This window comes from Cebus imitator, unplaced genomic scaffold, assembly GCF_001604975.1.
Source record: "Cebus imitator isolate Cc_AM_T3 unplaced genomic scaffold, Cebus_imitator-1.0 Scaffold117, whole genome shotgun sequence".
NCBI classification, from domain to species: domain Eukaryota; kingdom Metazoa; phylum Chordata; class Mammalia; order Primates; family Cebidae; genus Cebus; species Cebus imitator.
In genome coordinates, this window is record NW_016107432.1 from 823170 (window position 1) to 843605 (window position 20436).

Below are 20436 nucleotides of genomic sequence, written 5' to 3' on the forward strand. Positions count from 1 at the left end.
TAATTAATAGTACTTGGTATACATTTAAGTCAGAGAAGACTGACAACTTTTTCTAGTTACTGCAGGAATTTCTTTTTACTGAAAATTTGGATTACTACGTGTATTAAGATTAGATATTAAATACAATGTCACTGAAGCAAGAAAAAATTAATTTACTACCTCACATACTATTAACTAAAAAAGACTAGAATGCTGAGATACAACTACAGACCTGGAATGAGAAAATCATACATACCAAAGGCTCCATTTTACTCATTTATCCCATGAACCCTTGCTGATAATGTAATGTGAGTAGTTGGGGAAAAAAAATTTAGTTCACATTTTCAGAGAAACTTTAAGTTCTGGAATACAGGAACAACTGTAACAAAAGACTGGACACAGCGGTAACTGGGAGGCTTACCTCTTTGGAGATCCTTCCACTCCAAAGTATCCTTCCTCTAACACTTATACTTCCCTACACTTTTCTTTTTGAGACCAGGTCTTGTTCTGTCCCTAAGCTGTAATGCCATGGCATGATCACGGCTCACTGCAGACTCAATCTCCTGGGCTCAAGTGATCCTCCTACCTTAGTCTCCCAAAATGCCAGGATTACAAGCGTAAGCCACTGTACCCAGCCATTTCCCCATACTTATTATCTACCTGAAATCTTATCTACTTAAGGCACATCCACACAGTACATAAATCGGTTCATATTATTTTCTTTAGCAGTTAATTGAGCTCTCCTATATTGAAGGAATAGATTTGAGTGAAGATGCAAAGTGTACTCACAGAAATATGAGAACATCAGCTACTTGAGAAAGATGACTGGGGAAGAAAGAGGGAATGAAAATGAAGTGATAAGGCATTCCCAAAACAAAACTCTGAATTTGACAGCATCTTTCCTGCATAGCCCCCTGTTCCTAGAATACAAAGTAACGTTATAGTGTTACTGCGAATTTAAAAAATACTTTTCGTAACTAGTATGGGAATTTCACCTCCATTAATAACCTAGAAAAATATGCCTGAAGGCTTTTTTGTATATTAATGAATTGACTGATGGCTGACAGCCCACAGGTACCTTCAGGACAAGGGGACTGGTCACCAGAAAGGTCAAAGCATGACTAGAGGGTTGAGACTTTTAACCCTACCCACCTTATCTTTGGGCAGGAGAGAGGGACTGAAGACTGAGTTGATCACTAATGGCTAATTACTTAATCGATCATGCCTAGGTAATGAACCCTCCATAAAAACCCAAAAGGACTGGGTTCAGAAATTTCTGGATAGCCGAACATGCAAGAGGTTTCTGGAGAGAGGCGTGCCCAGGCTGGGCGTGGAACGTCCCTATGCCTCTTCCCCCCATACCTTGTCTTATATATCTCTTCATCTCAATCCTTTGTAAAATTCTTTATAATAAATTAGGAAATGTTTTCAAAAAAAAAAAAAATAAGAAGAAAAATAAAGAGGGCTGGGCATGGTGGCTCATGCCTGTAATCCCAGAACCTTGGGAGGCTGAGGCAGGTAGATCACTTGAGCTCAGAAGTTCAAGACCAGTCTGGGCAATGTGGTAAAACCCCAACTCTATCAAAAATACAAAAAATTAGCCAGGGGTGGTGGCACACACCTGTAGTCCCAGCTGAGATGGGAGGAATCACTTGAGCCTGGGAGGTGGAGGTTGCAGTGAGTGAGACTGTGCCACTGCACTCCAGCCTGGGTGACAGAGCAGGACCTCATCTCAAAGAAAGAAAAAAGTATGCTTCAAATTCTAGAATATACCAACAGAGTTAAATTACTGTGTTAATTAAATTGTGATACTGGTTAACTGAAGTAGTGCTCATTATAATCTCAAAACACAAAATCCTAAATGTTGAAGTCCAAAACATCAAAATCCCAGAAGTCTAAAATCCTGAAAATCATAATTCTGAAAGATTAAAATCTTGAAATGTCAAAATCCTGAAAATCAAATTCTGGGGAAGGGATTAGTGCATTTTTGGGTTGTACACAGGATAGCTGCATCATATGAGTTGCATCATGTTAAGTGAAACTATTACTTTGTTCTTGCCTTTATTTGGAAACTAAGTATAGTTTAAGGACATGCATATGGGTGCATGGATAATGAGTTGACTTACGGACTTAAGGTGTCAACTTGAGTGGATTAAAAAATACCTAAAAACCTGTTAAAACACTATTTTGGGTGTGTCTGGGAGGATGTTTCCAGAGGACATTAGTTTGTGAGTCTGAGTAGACTAGGTAGGGAAGATCTGCCCTCACTGTGGGCAAGCACCATCAACTGGCCAGAAGCCAAGAGAGCAAATACAGAAAATGGATTGGTCTCTGAGAGTTAGGACAAGACTTTTCTTCTGCTTCCTTGGATATGAGAACTCCATGCTCACTGTTCTTTGTACTCCACTAGCAGTCCCTGAGGGTCCTTGAAGCTTTCAACCTCCCACTGAGTTACACCACTGGCTTCCACGGTTGAGGCCTTAGGAACTAGACTGAGCTTTGCTACTGCAACCCCAGAGTCTCCAGCTTATAGATGGCCTGTTGTGGGACTCACCACCAGAATGTCATAAGTCAATTCCCCCTAATAAATCTCTTCTCATATATCCATATACATATCCTATTGGTTATCTCTCTGGAGAACCCTGAATAATACAGATCTAGTGTTGGAGAAGCCAATCATTCCTTCTTATTATATTCCTTACAACAAAAGGGAAGACATCTATGGAACTGTTCCAAATAAGAATAAAAAATAAAAATAATTTTTAAAAAGGCTATGGTAAGTAGAGTACTAAGCTCCTTAACAGTGAAAGACAAAAGTTTAAAAGCTAATATTACTGGTACTATGAAGGCAGAAAAAACGCTTAATTGCAATGGCCAAACAATGGCCAGACTTCCAAACGGACAACAGGTACTTAGAAAATGTGTAGAGTGCACCACTCTCCATTTCACAGAAGTGAAAATGCAGGCAAAATGTAGGAGAAATCTCTCATGCCAAATTATTCAATCATGTATTACTTTTGCCCCTTCACACATTGTGCCAATTAGCTATGCTATCTTTCATCTTCATATCTTTTCCAATACTGGAGGTATAAATTGTATAAAGGTTTAGAGAGTTCTAATTTGTTGTATGCATTTTAGTAAATGTGACTCTACAAAAATGTATTATCACAACATTGACTTGTGTAAGCACTGTGCACATACATGAAAACGTTGAAATTTCCTCAATAAATAGAGATGTCCTATTTTTACATCTGTATTTGTGAAAGACAAAATCTCTTGAGATCTTGGCTGTCTGGGCAACTGCACATGTGGTGGTGAATCACTAGGGTTTTTGACCTCATCAAAGGACTTAGCTGTCCATCATGGTATTTTAGATGACTGCAGTTATAATACTGGGTGAACACAATTACCAACCATGGTGATATGTATTTACACATTTCGCTTGTGACCTATTTCTTTATGAATATGGCCTATCTGCTCATTAACTGTTATACGGATGTGACTATCCTTAGTATATCTATTTATGCTTGCAAAAGTATGTATGTTATTATGTCTATTTATTTTATGGTGTAAAGTGGTTTAGGCTCTGTGGTATTTTATGACTCTCAAATCCCCTTTTAAAGTTTTAAAAAATTATTTTCCAGATTTCTGGGATTTCAATTGTTTGAATTTTAGACATTAGGGATTTTGATCTTTCAGAATTTCAACATCTTGGATTACAGTGTTCAGGACTGTGTCTTTTAGAATGATGATCCAACCCCAACTGAAGGAACCTTTATTTTTTTTAAACAGTAACTTCTTAGATACAATATGCTTGAATTTCATGTTACATTTTCCTGCACGGGCCAGCCTGCAAGGAAAAAAACAGTATTTGACAGCAATATATATTTTAAATTACTTTACTCCCTGTTACTGTAACTGTTGCAAAACATTCTAATTGCCTTTAAGATAATTAGATGCAGCTCTTTGTAATTATAAACTTCCTCTAGTACTTAACACCTTTACTGACTCTAAGGTGTCAAAGGCTTGAATGAAGCAACATTCTTTCAATCGCAGGGAGAAAATGACTATTTGTAACTTTTTTGAAAGCACTTTTTCTTTTTCAGCAACATTCACTGCATACACAGTCATTTATAACCTAAGTTTTAAAAAACTGACTCCTACACAGAAATCACTATTGCTTTTAAAAATTTATGTAAAATACTATCAGGATGAGTGTTTCATTGGGAAGATCACCTACAGAGCCAAGGCCAACAGTTTTATTTTCAATAGTATCTCTCTACACAAAGTTGTCAAAAACAGTGAAGTTAAACCAGGAAGCAGAAAAATCTCTCAAAAAGACTCTGGTGTCCTGCTGTTTTACCGATTTATTAAAAATAATATAATTTATTTAATACAAAATATAGGTTCATTTCTATACTAATGTAAAAGCCTCTGGATATAGCAAATTTAACATATGTTGTTATGGAATCAATAATATAATTGTTAATTTGCTTCTATTCTTTCCTTCTTCAATTTCTAGAAACAGATCATCACCAACTACTTTAAAAATATAACTTCAAAGGAAAAGTCAAACTGAAAATGAACACCATCATATTTAGATGTCTACCAATGAACCATCTATTAGTTAACAAGTTAGCACTAATAAATTAGTCACAATAGCTCTTATTCTGTCTCTCTGCCTCACCAACCCCACATCCTCTGAAAGTGTGGGAGTGCTTTTCTTTTAACCCAGACTCCTATTTGGGGAAATTTTTAAAAGATCATTTACATGACTGTCATTTGCTAATTTACTCAAAAAGAAATAACCAGGTGGAATTTTTTTAAGCTACCAAGCATAATAATAAAGTAACAGAATTGAAAAGATCTCATTAGATGTTTGTTTAAATTAAAATATAATAGACTTTTAACTATGGAAACACACAATTATTCCATTATCTCACCTCAACCACTTTTGGGATCAATGACTTTTAAGGGCTACTCCTGCACAGTAATCTCCCACTAGAATGAATAACTGCATTTACAACCATGATATTTATTTAATAACAAAGCTAGTTACCATGGACTGGCACTGACCCAAATATCCCCTATATATGAAGAGTGGGAGAGGAGGAAGCATTAGTACCAATCTTTAGTTCTCACGCACTAGGGTAATAAGTAATTTAACTCACTTTAGCCCATTGCATCTGGTAGGATCCAATAAAAAAAAAATGAGAACCGCCAGGTGCGGTGAGTCACGCCTGTAACCCCAGCAATTTGGGAGGGTGAAACGGGCAGATCAGCTGAGGTCAGGAGTTCGAGACCAGCCTGACCAACATGGTGAAGCCTGTCTCTACTAAAAATACAAAAAAATTAGCTGGGTGTGATGGTGTGTGCCTGTAATCCCAGACACCTGGGAGGTTGAGGCAGGAGAATCGCTTGAACCCAGGTGGCAGAGGTTGCTGTGAGCCGAGATAGTACCACTGCACTCCAGCTTGGGCCACAGACTGAGACTCTGTCTCTCAAAAAAAAAAAAAAAAAAAAAAAAAATATTCCCACAAAAAAAAAAAAAAAAAAAAAAAAAAGAACCACATGCCAATTTGAACAAGCAAAGCTTCATATACACTACATAAACAGGAGACAGGGAAATACTGGGTGGAAGAGGCTGGATCCTCACCAAATGATACTGGGTGGAAGAGGCTGGATCCTCACCAAATGCCCAACCCTCAAGTCTGAAGATCAGTGGCCCTAAAAGAGGATAGGCATTTCTGTTTTGCACCCAAAAAGTTGCCTTTTCACCTGCCATGCCCCCCATCTTGCCCTCATTTAACCCAAGACCTTAGTGGGCATATACACAAACTGCTGAATGTCAACAGAAGTGGTGGAGAATGGCAGAGAGCAGCAGGGCAGCACAGCAGAGGAGGAGGGAAGAAGTACCTGAATGCTGGGAGGAGTTTGGCTGAGAATAGCTGAACTCCTGGAGAAGATTATATCCCCTACTCCTCCATCTTCTGACTACCCATCTATCTAGCTGAGTCACCTCCACCATTCAATAAAACCTTGCACTCATCCTTCAAGTCTGTGGGTGATCCAGGACACTAGGAAAGAGCTTGGGATACAGAAGGCTGTCACACTGGCCCTCTTCCTTGCAATAAGGCAAAGGGGTCCACTGAGCTGATTAACAGTCAAAGCCATCTGCACACTGGCAAAGCTGAATGAAAGAGCTTTGTAACACTCGGTTGCAGGCACTTACCCCTTGACACTACTATGGGGCCAAGAGCCCAAAGCATTCATCCTGGCCTCTGCACCTACCTGTCTGCATGCATTCCCCTAGGAGTTTGAGCTGCAGGGCAACCAAGCAGGTGAGCTATACCCATTACCTGTCCTGGAGGAGAACCAACTCTCAATTATAATTATCAATTCTAACAGGAAAATAACTATCAACATGTAATGGAAACACTAAAGAATACCCAAGGGCTGAGTGAAAGTATCCATGGAAGAACAAATTTAGAAGAAGGTCCCCTCCCCAAAGCTAGAGTTCAGGCCTTACTGGCAGCATGGTTGCAGCCCACTGGATGGCAAAGTAATTCTCTCTGGGTGGTTGCTGGTGCCTAAGGGGCTGGGGGTTGGGCACACACAGTCAGTTGGGACACTGGGAATCTGATTACCAACAGGACGTGCACAGGGAAAGCCCTCCTGAGTGAAAGCAGACATGGAGGGGAAGTTGGGATATTGGCAGCTGGCTCTCCAGCAGTGAGGCATGAGGTCTGGAGTGTGCAGCCTCATGCTGGGAAAACTACAGAGAAGAGGTCACTAAGCTGAGGCTGGGGCTGTGAGCTAGACAAGGGTTTGTCTGCTCTTAACACAAACCTGGGACAGAGGACCACTGCATACCCATAGTCACACCACTGGCAGCCATGCATTAACAGTAAGAAGAAACAAAACCATATGCCTGCCCTTGTGCACTGTCCTTACAGCACTCTCTACTGACAAAGTTAACATCATACAAAGAGGAAATGCTTAAGGCAAGCTTATTCAATATGTGGACATGGATGGCTTTGAATGCGGGCCAACACAAATTCGTAAAAATTTCTTAAAACATCACATATATATATATTTTTGAGATTCGGCTCATCAGCTATTGTATGTTATGTGTGGCCCAAGACAATTCCTCCAATGTGGCCCAAGGAAGCCAAAAGATTGGACACCCTGGCCTAAAGGGTTAGGCTCCAATATTGCAGATCAAGTAACGAAGAGGTAATTTAGAGCCAGGAGAGAATCTGATAACTGGCACACTCAAATACTTGGGGATCTTCATAAAGAATAAAACATGGAAGAAGCCATAAACTAGAAATACAAAGTAAATTAAATTTGACTAGAAGAATGAAAAAAATCTGAATGGGCTATTGCTGTAACTTCTCTGTACATGGAGGAAATAGGGCAAATAAATCAGGCAGTTATTTAATAATGTATTCTTAGAAAACTTCATTACCCACAGCACTATAGTGTTTTCCAGAGGATGTATGCAGAGGTACAGTAGGAAAAAAGTTCTATTAAATTTTTCTAAAACATAAAATTATGTCATAAACTATACAAGCTGAAATCGTATATATGTTTATATGTATGATTTATAATTAAACATACTCATACTGAGGTTTCCTATTCAAATGTTTGCTGGAAAGGTACCCAATTAAAAACTTTAAAGACCACTGCTGTATATAATAGCCCTACTTCTCTCCACAGATTTTATGTATTTGTACCATACAGAAGCCACACTGACCAGGCACAGTGGCTCATTCCTGTAATCACAGCACCTTGGGAGGCTGACGCAGGCAGATCACCCAAGGTTGGAAGTTCGAGACCCGACTGGCCAACATGATGAAACCTCGTCTCTACTAAAAATATGTCTCTACTAACAATACAAAAATTAGCTGGGCATGGTGGTACACACCTGTAATCCCAACTACTCGGGAAGCTGAGGCAGAAGAATCTCTTGAACCCAGAAGGCAGTGGTTGCAGTGAACTGAGATCACACCACTGCACTCCAACCTGGGCAACAGAGTGAGATACCATCTCAAAAAAAAAAAAANAAAAAGGGGGGGGGGGCCACATATATCACAAATACAGATTTTTGTTTAATCCAATAAAACAAAGAATTAATCTTATAACTGGCTGCTCAGAAAAGCCATCTTTGCATTGTTCCTCGTCCGACTTCTTGTTCGTCGCAGCCGCCTCCGCCGCGCGCCTCCTTCGCCGCCGCGGACTCCGGCAGCTTAACCGCCAGAGTCCTTGAACTCTCGCTTTTTTTTTTTTTAAATCCCCCGCATCGGATCACCGGCGTGCCCCACCATGTCAGACGCAGCGGTAGACACCAGCTCCGAAATCACCACCAAGGACTTGAAGGAGAAGAAGGAATTTGTGGAAGAGGCGGAAAATGGAAGAGACGCCCTGCTAACGGGAACGCGAATGAGAAAAATGGGGAGCAGGAGGCTGACAATGAGGTAGATGAACAAGAGGAAGAAGGTGGGGAGGAAGAGGAGGAGGAAGAAGAAGGTGATGGTGAGGAGGAGGATGGAGATGAAGATGAGGAAGCTGAGTCTGCTACGGGCAAGCGGGCAGCTGAAGATGATGAGGATGATGAAGTCGATACCAGGAAGCAGAAGACCGACGAGGATGATTAGACAGCAAAAAAGGAAAAGTTAAACTAAAAAAAACAAAAAAACAAAAAAAAGGCCGCCGTGACCTATTCACCCTCCACTTCCCGTCTCAGAATCTAAACGAGGTCACCTTCAAGTAGAGAGGCCGGCCCGTCCGCCCTCCGCGGGCAGGGCCACCCGCAGATGATGCGACGCGCTCTCCACTACCCAACCCAAACCATGAGAATTTGCAACAGGGGAGGAAAAAAGAACCAAAACTTCCAAGGCCCTGCTTTTTTTCTTAAAAGTACTTTAAAAAGGAAATTTGTTTGTATTTTTTATTTACATTTTATATTTTTGTACATATTGTTAGGGTCAGCCATTTTTAATGATCTCGGATGACCAAACCAGCCTTCCGAGCGTTCTCTGTCCTACTTCTGACTTTACTTGTGGTGTGACCATGTTCATTATAATCTCAAAGGAGAAAAAAACCTTGTAAAAAAAAAAAAAGCGAAAAACAACAACAGAAAAACAATCGTATTCCGAGCATTCCAGTACCTTTGTTGTGTATGTACTTAGCTGTACTATCTGTAAGTAGTTGGTTTGTATGAGATGGTTAAAAGGCCGAAGATTAAAAGGCTTCCTTTTTTGTCTATGAAGGTGCTGTTTATTTTTTTTGGCCTGTTTGATGTATGTGTGAAACAATGTTGTCCAACAATAAACAGGAATTTTATTTTGCTGAGTTGTTCTAACAAAAAAAAAGAAAAAATAATAATCTTATATTAATATTAAAAGATTGAAAACAATTTCTTCAACAAAGTGCTCTCACTATAATTAGTAAATATGTATTGTTCACCCTTAAAGGACCTGTACATTACTTAAATTCAAAACTAACCAAATTCCTACTACTACAGAACAAAAACCTAATTAGCACATTCTTAAATAAGGGTATTACTCAGACTCCACAACAGTAAAATGCTTACATTCTGCTTTCCTGAAATTTAGTTTCAAAAGATTAAAGTTTTCTCTTGCAAAGTCCCTTAGTATCCTAAAGCAAATTTCAACAATCACACCTACACACTGTCCCTAAAAAAAGAAATAAAATGTTTTACTTAGTTTGGGTTTTGCTTTTCTTGCATTGTTAAAAATTCCTAGTTACTTGACTTGGGCAAATTATCTTCTCTGTGCCTTAGTGGGCTCATAAATAAATCAGGATGGTAATCACCTATTGCAAAGAGCTGCTGAGGACTAAATGAATTATTTCCCTCTCTCTTATGCATACAGGCAGACATACACAACACATCAACTTAACAGTTCCTGGCACATGACTTTAATAAATGTAAGCTAATTAGTGTACTACTGCTTATCATACACTCACATTTGCTTTATAAGAACTGTTTGATCAAACTGAATCCTTGCCCTGAATACAGATATCCAATTCAGAAATGAGATGAAATAAGAATAGTCAAAAGCAACACAATTTCAGTAAAGAACAGCTTCTTAAAGGCACAAAATTGATCTTTCTTCCAACAACTGAAACCACCTAATTTAAGGAGAAAACCATTCAACAAGATTTAACTACTTACAATTCGGTAAACTAGGCATGGTCCCTCTTTTTAAACACCAACTTGGGAGGTAGAGGAAACACACATAATCATAATACAAAGAAACTATGAAAAACACACACAGTTCGATAAAAAGAATGAGGAATAAGTAATTAAATCCATTTAGTAGTATAGGAAGGCCTAATGAAAAATGCAGAATTTGAATAGCTTTCCCCTAGACTAAAGAAAAGAGATGTGGCGAAATCAAGTTAATAAAAGAAAACACTAAGGGAGAAAGCTAAGACAAAAGCATAGAAACGAGGGAGTATACATTAGCTTTAGTGTAAGAACAGACTACAAAGCCCTAAGACTACCAAAAAATAATACAGTGCCCATCAGGATGGGGCACTGGAAGTGTGAAAAAATCTTGAATGAGCTTGAATTTTATTTTTTCATAGAACAATAGCATATTACACAGTGCTTGTTAATGTGATATGCACTGTACTGATGCCTCATTTATCCTTACAACCCTATGAAGTAGATGCGAATATTATCCTTATTAAAGAAATTAAAACGAGCCCACAACTAGCTGGAAGTTGGGATTTTAACTCATGGTGTCCAACGCAGAATTTGAATTCTTCAACATCATGTAGTCTTTTAAAGTCTTTAAGGAACAAAAATGGTATCTGTGCTTTGGAAAGATAACAGTAAAGAAGACAGACTTAAAAAAAAAAGAATGGAGGACAGAAAAGTACCTTCATGAAAAAATAAATATTTGCTAAATTTTCCTATGGCAAGAAACTACGTAGCCAGTAATGAAATAGCAAATTTAAGCAGCAAAGGATACAGTAAATAGTACAGAAATAAAACTGACAAAACTTGGTAACTGGCCTGTGGAAATGGGAGGAGGAGCTAAAAAATGACTCAAAGATTCAAACCCTTTTTTTTCTTTTTTCTTTTTTTTTTTGAGATGGAATTTTGCTCCTGTCACCCAGGCTGGAGTGCACTGGTGTGATCTCGGCTCACTGCAACCTTCCAGGTTCAGGTGATTCTCTGCCTCAGCCTCCTGAGTAGCTGGGATTACAGGCATGTGCCACCACCCCCCAGCTAATTTTGTATTTTTGGTAGAGACAGGGTTTCACCATGTTGGCCAGGCTGGTCTTGAACTCCTAACCTCAGGTGATCCACCCACCTCGGCTTCCCAAAGTGCTGGGATTACAGGCGTGAGCCACGGCGACTGGCCAAGGATTAAAAACTTAAGGGTTTGGGGTGCATCGCCAAGAGCAAAAGGCTTTCTTTTCAGTGGGAGGATGGAGGGAAAAGTAGATGAGTTCCATTTCAGACATATTTAATTACAAGTACTTACTGAACATCCATGAGGAAGAGTTCCACAGGTGACCGAAAATGGAAGCCAAGAGCTAAAAGTCTGTAAAAAGAACAGACACGTGGAAATCCTATCCAGAGTGAGTAACAGAAGATTCCATCAGAGTGGATGACTGCTGAAGATATGTATGTAAAGCATGGATTATCAACCAGGCCATCGCGAACCACTTTCTGAGAAAAAAATCCTCTCTCGGACATAATGATAAATTGGGAAAAATGCTTGCGTGCTGCTAGGGAAGAGCGAAAGGAAGAAAACATGAGGGTGATAGGGTTCAGGAAATGCTACCCCAAAATATGGCACCTTGACATTTGAGAAAGCAGCAAAAACTGGAAGGTTTCTGACCTTCTCTACCCTTCTCCCCCGAAACAGGTCATAAAACTATTTTCTGACCTTCCTCTAAAGTAGGACATAAGACACTCATTCCAGAGGTGCCCTCACTATTCCCTGAGGAAAGGACTGTCCTTATCTCTGAAAACACAGGAAGATAAAGAAGAATCTGCACAAACAGGCCTTGCTAAGTTCTCCTCTAGTTTATTACCTTTAGCTCCTAGCCACTTTGTCCAATCGTATTTCCCCACTACTGTCTATTCTTCATCAAATCTAAGCATTGAAATACACAGGTTTCTCTGTATCTTTGGGTCTTCATTTCTGAAAACATCGATGTCATGTAAAATTTTTATTAAATAAATTTGTATTCTTTTCTCTTGTTAATCTGTATTCTGTTATAGGTGACTCAGCCATGAACCTACACTGTCTATTCTTCATCAAATCTAGGCACTGAAATAAACAGGTTTCCCTCTATCTTAGGATCTTCATTTCTGAAAACTTTCATGTCATGTAAAACTTGTATTAAATAAATCTGTGTTCTTTTCTCTTGTTAATTTGTATTCTGCTATAGATGACTCAGCCATGAACCTAGTGACAGGTGGGAAAAAGACAATACCTTTTTCTCCCCTATGAGAGAAGACCCCCTGGCACCATACACACACTATAACTTTTGGATTTAGTCCTCTTAAATACATTAGTAGTAACTACTATTTACCTTCCAGAAGGTGAAAGGAAGAGTGAGTAAAGACAATAAACAGTCACAAACGTAGAACCAAGAGACTAGTGTAAATAAATTGAAAGTAAGTCTAGATGGAGTCACAAACATTTTAAACAGCCAAGAGGGGTTGGCCAAGAAGCCATTTCAGTCCAAAGCCAGGCATTAGTTCAATATTGCCAGATCATTAGTTCAATATTGCCAGATCATCTGCTTTTCCAAAAGCCCTAAATCCTCATTTCAACATGAAAGTTTACGATTTTTAAAATGCTGACAAATTTTCTTTAAAACAATGTCTAAGCACAGGAAATAGTCTTTGAACTGCTGGGTTGCTATGCAGGTCTGTAAGTACTACAGATATGCTAAACCAAGTGACCTTTAAAAGAACATTTTCGTGGCCAAAGGCAGTGGCTCACATCTGTACTCCTAGCACTCTGGGAAGCCAAGGCAGGAGGATCACTTGAGGCCAGGAGCTTAAGACCAGCCTGGGCAACATAGTGAGACACTGTCTCTACAAAAAATTATTAAAAATTAGACAGGCATGGTGGTATGGGCCTGTAGTCCTATCTTCTCAGGAGGCTAAGGCAGGAGAATCACTTGGAGTTCAGGGCTCCAGGGAGCCATGACTGCACCACTACACTCCAGCCTGGGCAAGAGTGAGACCCCCAACTCAAAAAAAGAGAACATTTTCTTTTGTGTGGTGAGGCGTAGAATCCAAACTGCAATGAAAAGGTAAAGTCATGAAGGCAACAAAAACAATACCTTTCCAAGAGGTCTGGCAATACAGATGAGGGAGGAAACAAACAATAAAGGAAAATCTTTTTTAGGAAATTAGAAGTTACACATGAGAAAAGAAGTCAGAGGAAGGGGCAACATCTGAAGAAAGATGACCAGTGAAGCAAAAAGATTTTATATATATATATATGTGTGCGCGCGTGCGCGCGTGCGCGCGTGCATGCATGTGTGTGTATATGCTAAAAGGAGTGATGATGTGATGAAGACTCAAGAAAGTGGGATGGTTCTCTGAAGCAGAGGGGATCAAGTACACATACGAAAAGATGTACTTTGGAAAGTGAACAGCCACTTCTTCCTTAGGTTTCCAAGGAAGAAAACGAAAAATCCAGAGAAAATTTGAGAAAATGTTTTGGGGAATGTGTAAGATAACCTCGGTCTTCTCAATAAATTTTTAGAAACATTAGCACTGATTATATCTGTGGGACTGTTTATGTATAAATTTCACACTGTTTGATATTATTCTTCCTCTGGTAAAGTACAATTCCTCTATTCAAACTACATACACATCAGTGCCATGGTTCCAGAGAAATATATTTAATATCTTGGGTACCAAAAAAAAAAAAAGAAAAAAGAAAAGAAAAAAAAGAACTTAATGCGCCTTAGTATGTAAGACAAGAATAAGCAGCATAAGTCTTTAAAACATAAATAAAAGGCCCGAACACAGTGGCTCAGACCTGTAATCCCAGCACTTTGGGAGGTTGAGGCCGAGGCGGTGGATCAACTGAGGTTGGGAGTTCAAGACCAACCTGACCAACATGGAGAAACCCTGTCTCTACTAAAAATACAAAATTAGCTGGGTGTGGTGGAGGGTGCCTGTAATCCCAGCTATCCAGGAGATTGAGGCAGGAGAATCACTTGAACCTGGGAGGTGGAGGTTGCAGTGAGCCAAGACCACACTATTGCACTTAGCACGATTTGCCTTTTTGCCTGGCAGCAAGGGCAAAAACTGTCTCAAAAAAAAAAAAAAATTAAAGGTATGAAAGTCTTCAGTAATGGCTTTATTATGTCTCTAACACAAGAACATTCAGTAGTTTAGAGAAGAAAGCAGTAGAAATGGGAAACATGAGGAAAAGACACCAGTTTAAGAAGAAAATATTGTGAGAAGAAAACTATGCTTTAACTCCCTTCACTACCTCTGCCAATAGTGCTGTTATGTTCTAGAGTAGTACTTGTCAAACTTCTGTGGCACTAACTTTTCTATTTTATATATCAAAGTATCAGGTAAGACTGGGGACAAAAGGGAGTTTCTCTACTTTCTTTTTTTAAACTGTGAAACCACTAACTAGATGACAAGAAACTGAACAGTATTTTACTAACACTAAGATTAATGTTCTTGGACAAGCCACATGGCTGCAGGTTGCTGAGAAGTGCTGTGGCAGAAGAGTCCTGCCTTTCTGAGAGCTGCTAACCTATGCTGCTGCTTGGGTGCTGGTGAATAGTTGCTATTCCTGCCTGGTGGCCCAGCCAAAAGCACATCACACTGCTACCTTAGCAAGAAATGTACTAGCATTGCAGAAAAGCTCAATGTGAAGCTCCTGCACTATTCTTAGAGCATTGTAGGTGTCCCTATTGCATAAAACATCAAAGCTGTGGTCAAATGGGAGATATTCATGATGATCAAGAACACATTAATCTTAACATTGAAGTAGATTTTGTTATTTTCTGCCCTGCACTAGGGCAAAAGTTTACAGTAGAGTTAGCAAAGTGTCTTCTGGTCTAACTGGCTATTTTGTACACAGGTATTTTAATGAGTCCATCCCTAAACCTGAGCAGATGTCAGCTGAGCAGTAGCAGGCTCCAGAGATAAATGTGGGTGATGACCGGAATATGAAGTGGTTCATTTAGATTAAGATGTTGTTGAAATAATCTGCATTTAGGGAAAACTATCACTAGTTGAAGTTTCTGATAAACCACCACTGAAGCTTTTGAAAAACTTCCAAAGAAGAAAAAGAGAAACCAGAAAGACCCAGAAATTAATGAAGTGGATGATGGTACAAGCTAGCAAATTTTGCAGCTGTCACTCCAAAGGAAGAGACAGACTTACAGGTTATTACTAATGTGAATGGCCTCTGGGAAGAAGAACCAAAGAAGAAAAAGAAAAAGCATCAGGACTAGGACCCTGTTTTCCAAGGCAGTGACTCCAGTGGTTATCAAAGTGACCATAAAAAGAAGAAAGAGCCAGGTCCGTTGGCTCACGCCTGTAATCCCAGCACTTTGGGGGGCCAAGGCGGGTGGATTACGAAGTCAAGAGATCGAGACCATTCTGGTCAACATGGTGAAACCCTGTCTCTACTAAAAACACAAACAAATTAGCTGGGCACGGCGGTGCGTGCCTGTAGTCCCAGCTACTTAAGAAGCTGAGGCAGGAGAATTGCTTGAACCCAGGAGGTGGAGGTTGCGGTAAGCCGAAATCGCACCATTGAACTCCAGTCTGGGTAACAAGAGCGAAACTCTGTCTCAAAAAAACAAAAAGACAAAGAAAGAGAGGAAGGGAGGGAGGGAAGGAAGGAAGGACAGATGAACGAACGAACACAGTGAAGAAGCTAAATTCACCCCACCTTGGGAATGCTCACCTAAACAGAAAAGACAAACTAATCTTCTTTAGGGTATATTAAATATGATTCAGTTTTTAAAAGACTTACTTATACATAATAGATGAGTGTTTTGAATGATATGGAATGCTAGTGTACATCAGCAGTTTACAAAACAGGGAACACTTGATAAGGAGTTGGACTTTTTTGTGCCAAAATTACAAAACTAACAATAAATTAATCTGGAGAATTCCAGTATCATTAAAATGCCACTTTATTGTATACAGAATAAAAAGGAGCTGCTGTCACTCTCAATTTTTCCATCTTTCCAGTATTTATACTACATAAAATTATTTATATGAACTCAGGACTATCGAAAGGAAACGGCACTATAATATTCATATAATTAAAGAATAAATATAGCCTTTTAATCTAATTTGTAACAGATTTCACCTGTAATCATTACACGCCATTTTTTAATTTAATTTTAGTTTTTTTTTGAGGCAGAGTCTCAACCTGTCGCCAAGGCTAGAATGCAGTGGTGCAATCTTGGCTCACTGCAACCTTGACTTCCTAGGCTCAGGTGATCCTCTCATCTCAGCTTCCCAAGTAGCTGGGACTTCAGGTGTGCACCACTATGCCTAGCTAGTATTTGTATTTTTTATAGAGGCAAGGTTTTGCCATATTGCCCAGGCTGGTCTCAAACACCTAGGCTCAAGTAAGCCACCCACCTTGGCCTCCCAAAGTGCTGGGACTACAGGAGTGAGCCACCATGCCTGGTCCTATTTTATTTTGCATTTTGAAAAACTCAGGGTTTTTACTGGTATTCCGTTTTCCTTTATCATGACTACTACAGTACTTCTACTGTTTAACTTAGAGTGGTTAAACATTCTGAAGAACACTTAATTAGTCTCCAGAGTGCTAATGAACCATGCCACTAACTGATTGACATGAAGAATACTATTCTTTCTCTCCAGGTGCATATGTATTCTCTTCTTTTTTCTTTAAGTCTATGAGGTTGATGAAAAGAGCTGTTCTCTTGTTACTTGTCCATTTGTGCCTCGACCATTCTGATTTTGGTTGTGTCCTGGAGGAGGAGTTGGATGAAGGCAGAATAAATGTGATTCTGACTACCGGGAAATTTCCTGGTTACTTTTTAATGATTGGGGTAGGCTACCATAAATTGTTCTAAAGAGAACACAGCTTTTCACTGAGAAAATGTAGCAAACAAGGTGGATGCAGTTCCTTCCCTCACAGGTAAATAGTACATAGTGTAAGAGACTACAGAAAATTAGTAATTGTGCTAAGTGCTATGAAGAAAACAAGATTATCTATTCATAGTTACGTTTGTTAGTATTTGCAAACAGATAAATGGTTGACTTGAACACTCTATGTCAGGCATTTTTGTTGCCATTTAACTAGTAGCAGACATACAGTAGTGCTAGTCTCATAGTTTAATGTTCAGTAATAAGTATGTTCTACTAGTAGTATATTTTGATTTAAATCTAGATGATAGGATATAGAGGTTGGAAAGTGGCATGTAATTCACTTGCAGACATTCATAGTGGTCTACAAGTATATGTGTCAGACAATGAAAGGGTGCAAACCATTATCTTTCATTACAATTGAGATTTGTGTGAGTATACAGCCTTTGAAATGTAACTATAGTCTCAGCTGACATGTGCCATCAGCATAAAATACATATAGATTCTGAAGATGTACAGAAAAAGAATGTCAACTATGTCAATTTTTATGTTGGTGAAATTACAACATTTTATATAGTTAAATAGATTATAATTTTTTAAAAAAACTTAACATTCTTTTGTGAGGGAACATTTTGGATCTACTCTTCTTACATGTATTAATAGCTAACTATTACTCTTTAATTCTAGTACCATAATTAGCAAAGTACTCAGCAAACATTACGTCTTAATCACAAAAGCTTTAAGCAGATATTCTTACCTCCAGCCTATATAAGAGATTTAAAAAAAAAAAACACCTGAAGTTCTTCAGGAAGTGCCAGAGTTGGAATTCAAATCATAGTTCAAAATCTACCCTTTTAGTTACTAGGTAATCCCAGCTTCTCTCTCATCCCCCTCCTCTCAAATTCTATGTTTAAAATTTTGGACAAAGTAAAGGTTTCGAGTATAAAGCCACTAATCTCTGGGAACATTCACATACATCAACTAACTCCAAACACTCCACTACACACATGCAAAAGGCTCTTCTATATTATTATAAAGTCTAATCCTACTTTCTTTAAAACGTAGGCTTCAAACAAATTAATCAGTAATGTTATTTTTCAAAGTGATAGTCATAGATAACTTGAAAACAGTGGAATTATTAATGTTTTTAAATTACGCTAGGTCGTATCATACATAAAACATCCAAGGTGTTTCCAAAGTAGTCTTAAGTGTAAATGAAAATGTTACTTTATATTACAAAAGTCATTTAAAATAGTTATGGCTTTCATCAATTCTAGTAACCACCACAAACGATCCCTATTTCAAGGATAAAGAAACAATGAAAAGCTACAAGTGGCATGCCAAGGTCACAATAAACGATGTGAAAAAAACCAACAACCTTAGAATCTCAAGATTTTAATTCACAGTATCTAACAGGCTGTCAAGCAAAGTATATATGAAAGACAAAATCCAGAGTGTAGGTTTTTATTTGGTCAAGTAAAACAAGATCTATAAAGGATGGTTTTCAAAGAGGAAAAAACTCACACCACAAATATTTTCATTCAATTATAGGTAAATCTTCAAAGGTCTCTTGGTGCTGTAACTAACTTCTCCTTAGGCAGAATTTGCAACATCAGGTAATCTTTTCAAAAATATTTCATTAATAAGTCACAATACTGGATATACTGATCAATTTATCCCCAACATATTCAACTTCACTTATTAGGGTTAATTCTTAATTACTAAAGAAGCAGTTTTTTGACACAAGCATTAAGAAATGTGTCCTATAAAATATCTTCATGCTGACGGTAAACTCTATGGTCAGTTTGTTTGAGGATATAAATTTTATTGACAATGTTATTTTATGCAATGTGCACCATCCTATTTTAGGGAGGCAATTAAAAAAACAATCCCAAGTTGTGGTTTAAAATAAGATTATACAAATATGAATAGGTTAAATCACGGAATAAATCAACAGATTCAAACTACTTAAGTATCAGTCTGCTATGTTTTAGTCTTTTGAAATAATATAATCTTGTAGAAGCTTTTTAAAAAAATTAAAATCTGCATTTTTTTCAGAATATAAATTGACAATGTTAATGCTTTTGAGTTAATGTATAATGGTGTTTTAAGTTTTACATTTACTGAAATCTATCATATTTGCAAAAAGTAGGGAAAGATAAGCAATACATGCACATGTTCATACAGAAAAATACAAAATGTAAACTATTTTGAGTAAATAAAAATTCCAGGCTGGGCATGGTGGCTCACGCCTGTAATCCCAGCACTCTAGGAGGATGAGGTAGGCAAACTGCTTGAGTCTAGGAGGTCGAGGCCAGCGTGGGCAACATGGCAAAACGCTGTCTCCACTAAAAATACAAAAAAATTAGCTGGGCATGGTAGCACACACCTATAGTCCCTGCTATCCAAGAGACTAAAGTGGGAGGATCGCTTGAGCCTGGGAGGTTATGGCTACACTGAGTTCTGATGACACCACTGCATTCCAGCCTAGGTGACAGTGAGACCCTGTCTCAAACAAAACAAAACAAACACTAAATGCTAATGGCTCATCCTTTAAAAGTAGCATAATCATTCCTATTTATAGGAAATAATTTTCTCAATATCACAAATAACTACTTCAATTAACTTTGGTAAATCAAAATTAGTGCTAGACTTAAATAGTTGATATAACAGCTTTCTGATATCTCTATAACACTGTCTCCAATGAGAAAATATGCCAATTGTTCATTATAGGGGGCCCTCAGTATCTGTGGGTTCCATACCTCGATGAAAAACAATTATTTTTTAAAAAGCAATAAAAAGTAACAATACAACAAAAATACAAATAAAAAACCAAAACCGTATAACAACTATTTACATAGCATCTACAGATAAAGTATTTGGGAGGATGGGCTAGGATATATGCAAATATTATGCTATTTCATTTAAGGGACTTGCACATCTGAGGATTTTGGAATCCAAGGCGGGGTGGGTTCCAGAGCTAAATCTTCTACCAATACTGAGGGATGACTGCACTACTTTTAAAGTTAGATTACTTCTTTCCAAATATAAAATCTGTTATCAGCTAGACACAGTGGCTCACACCTCTAATCTCAGCACTTTGCGGCGAGGCAGGCGGATCATCTGAGGTCAGGAGTTTGAGACCAGCCTGGTTAACATGGCGAAATCCCGTCTCTACTAAAAATACAAAAATGAGCCGGGTACTGGTGGTAGGCACCTGTAATCCCAACTTGGGAGGCTGAGACAGGAGAATCACTTGAACCTAGGAGGCAGAGGTTGCAGTGAGCAGAGATTGTGCCACTGTACTCCACACTGGGTGACAAGGGAAAAATTCCACCTCA

At 38.6% G+C, this 20436-nt stretch overlaps 1 protein-coding gene and 1 pseudogene across 2 annotated transcripts in view; one reads left to right on the top strand and one right to left on the bottom strand.

Moving 5' to 3' along the window:
- The window catches only part of ZNF292 (zinc finger protein 292), a 109844-nt gene that overhangs the window by 72812 nt on the left and 16596 nt on the right, over positions 1-20436 (bottom strand). The window lies entirely within an intron of this gene.
- Positions 8131-9346, top strand: LOC108311523 (annotated as a pseudogene). Its single transcript, XR_001828241.2, has one exon. The product of XR_001828241.2 is annotated as a prothymosin alpha-like (transcript).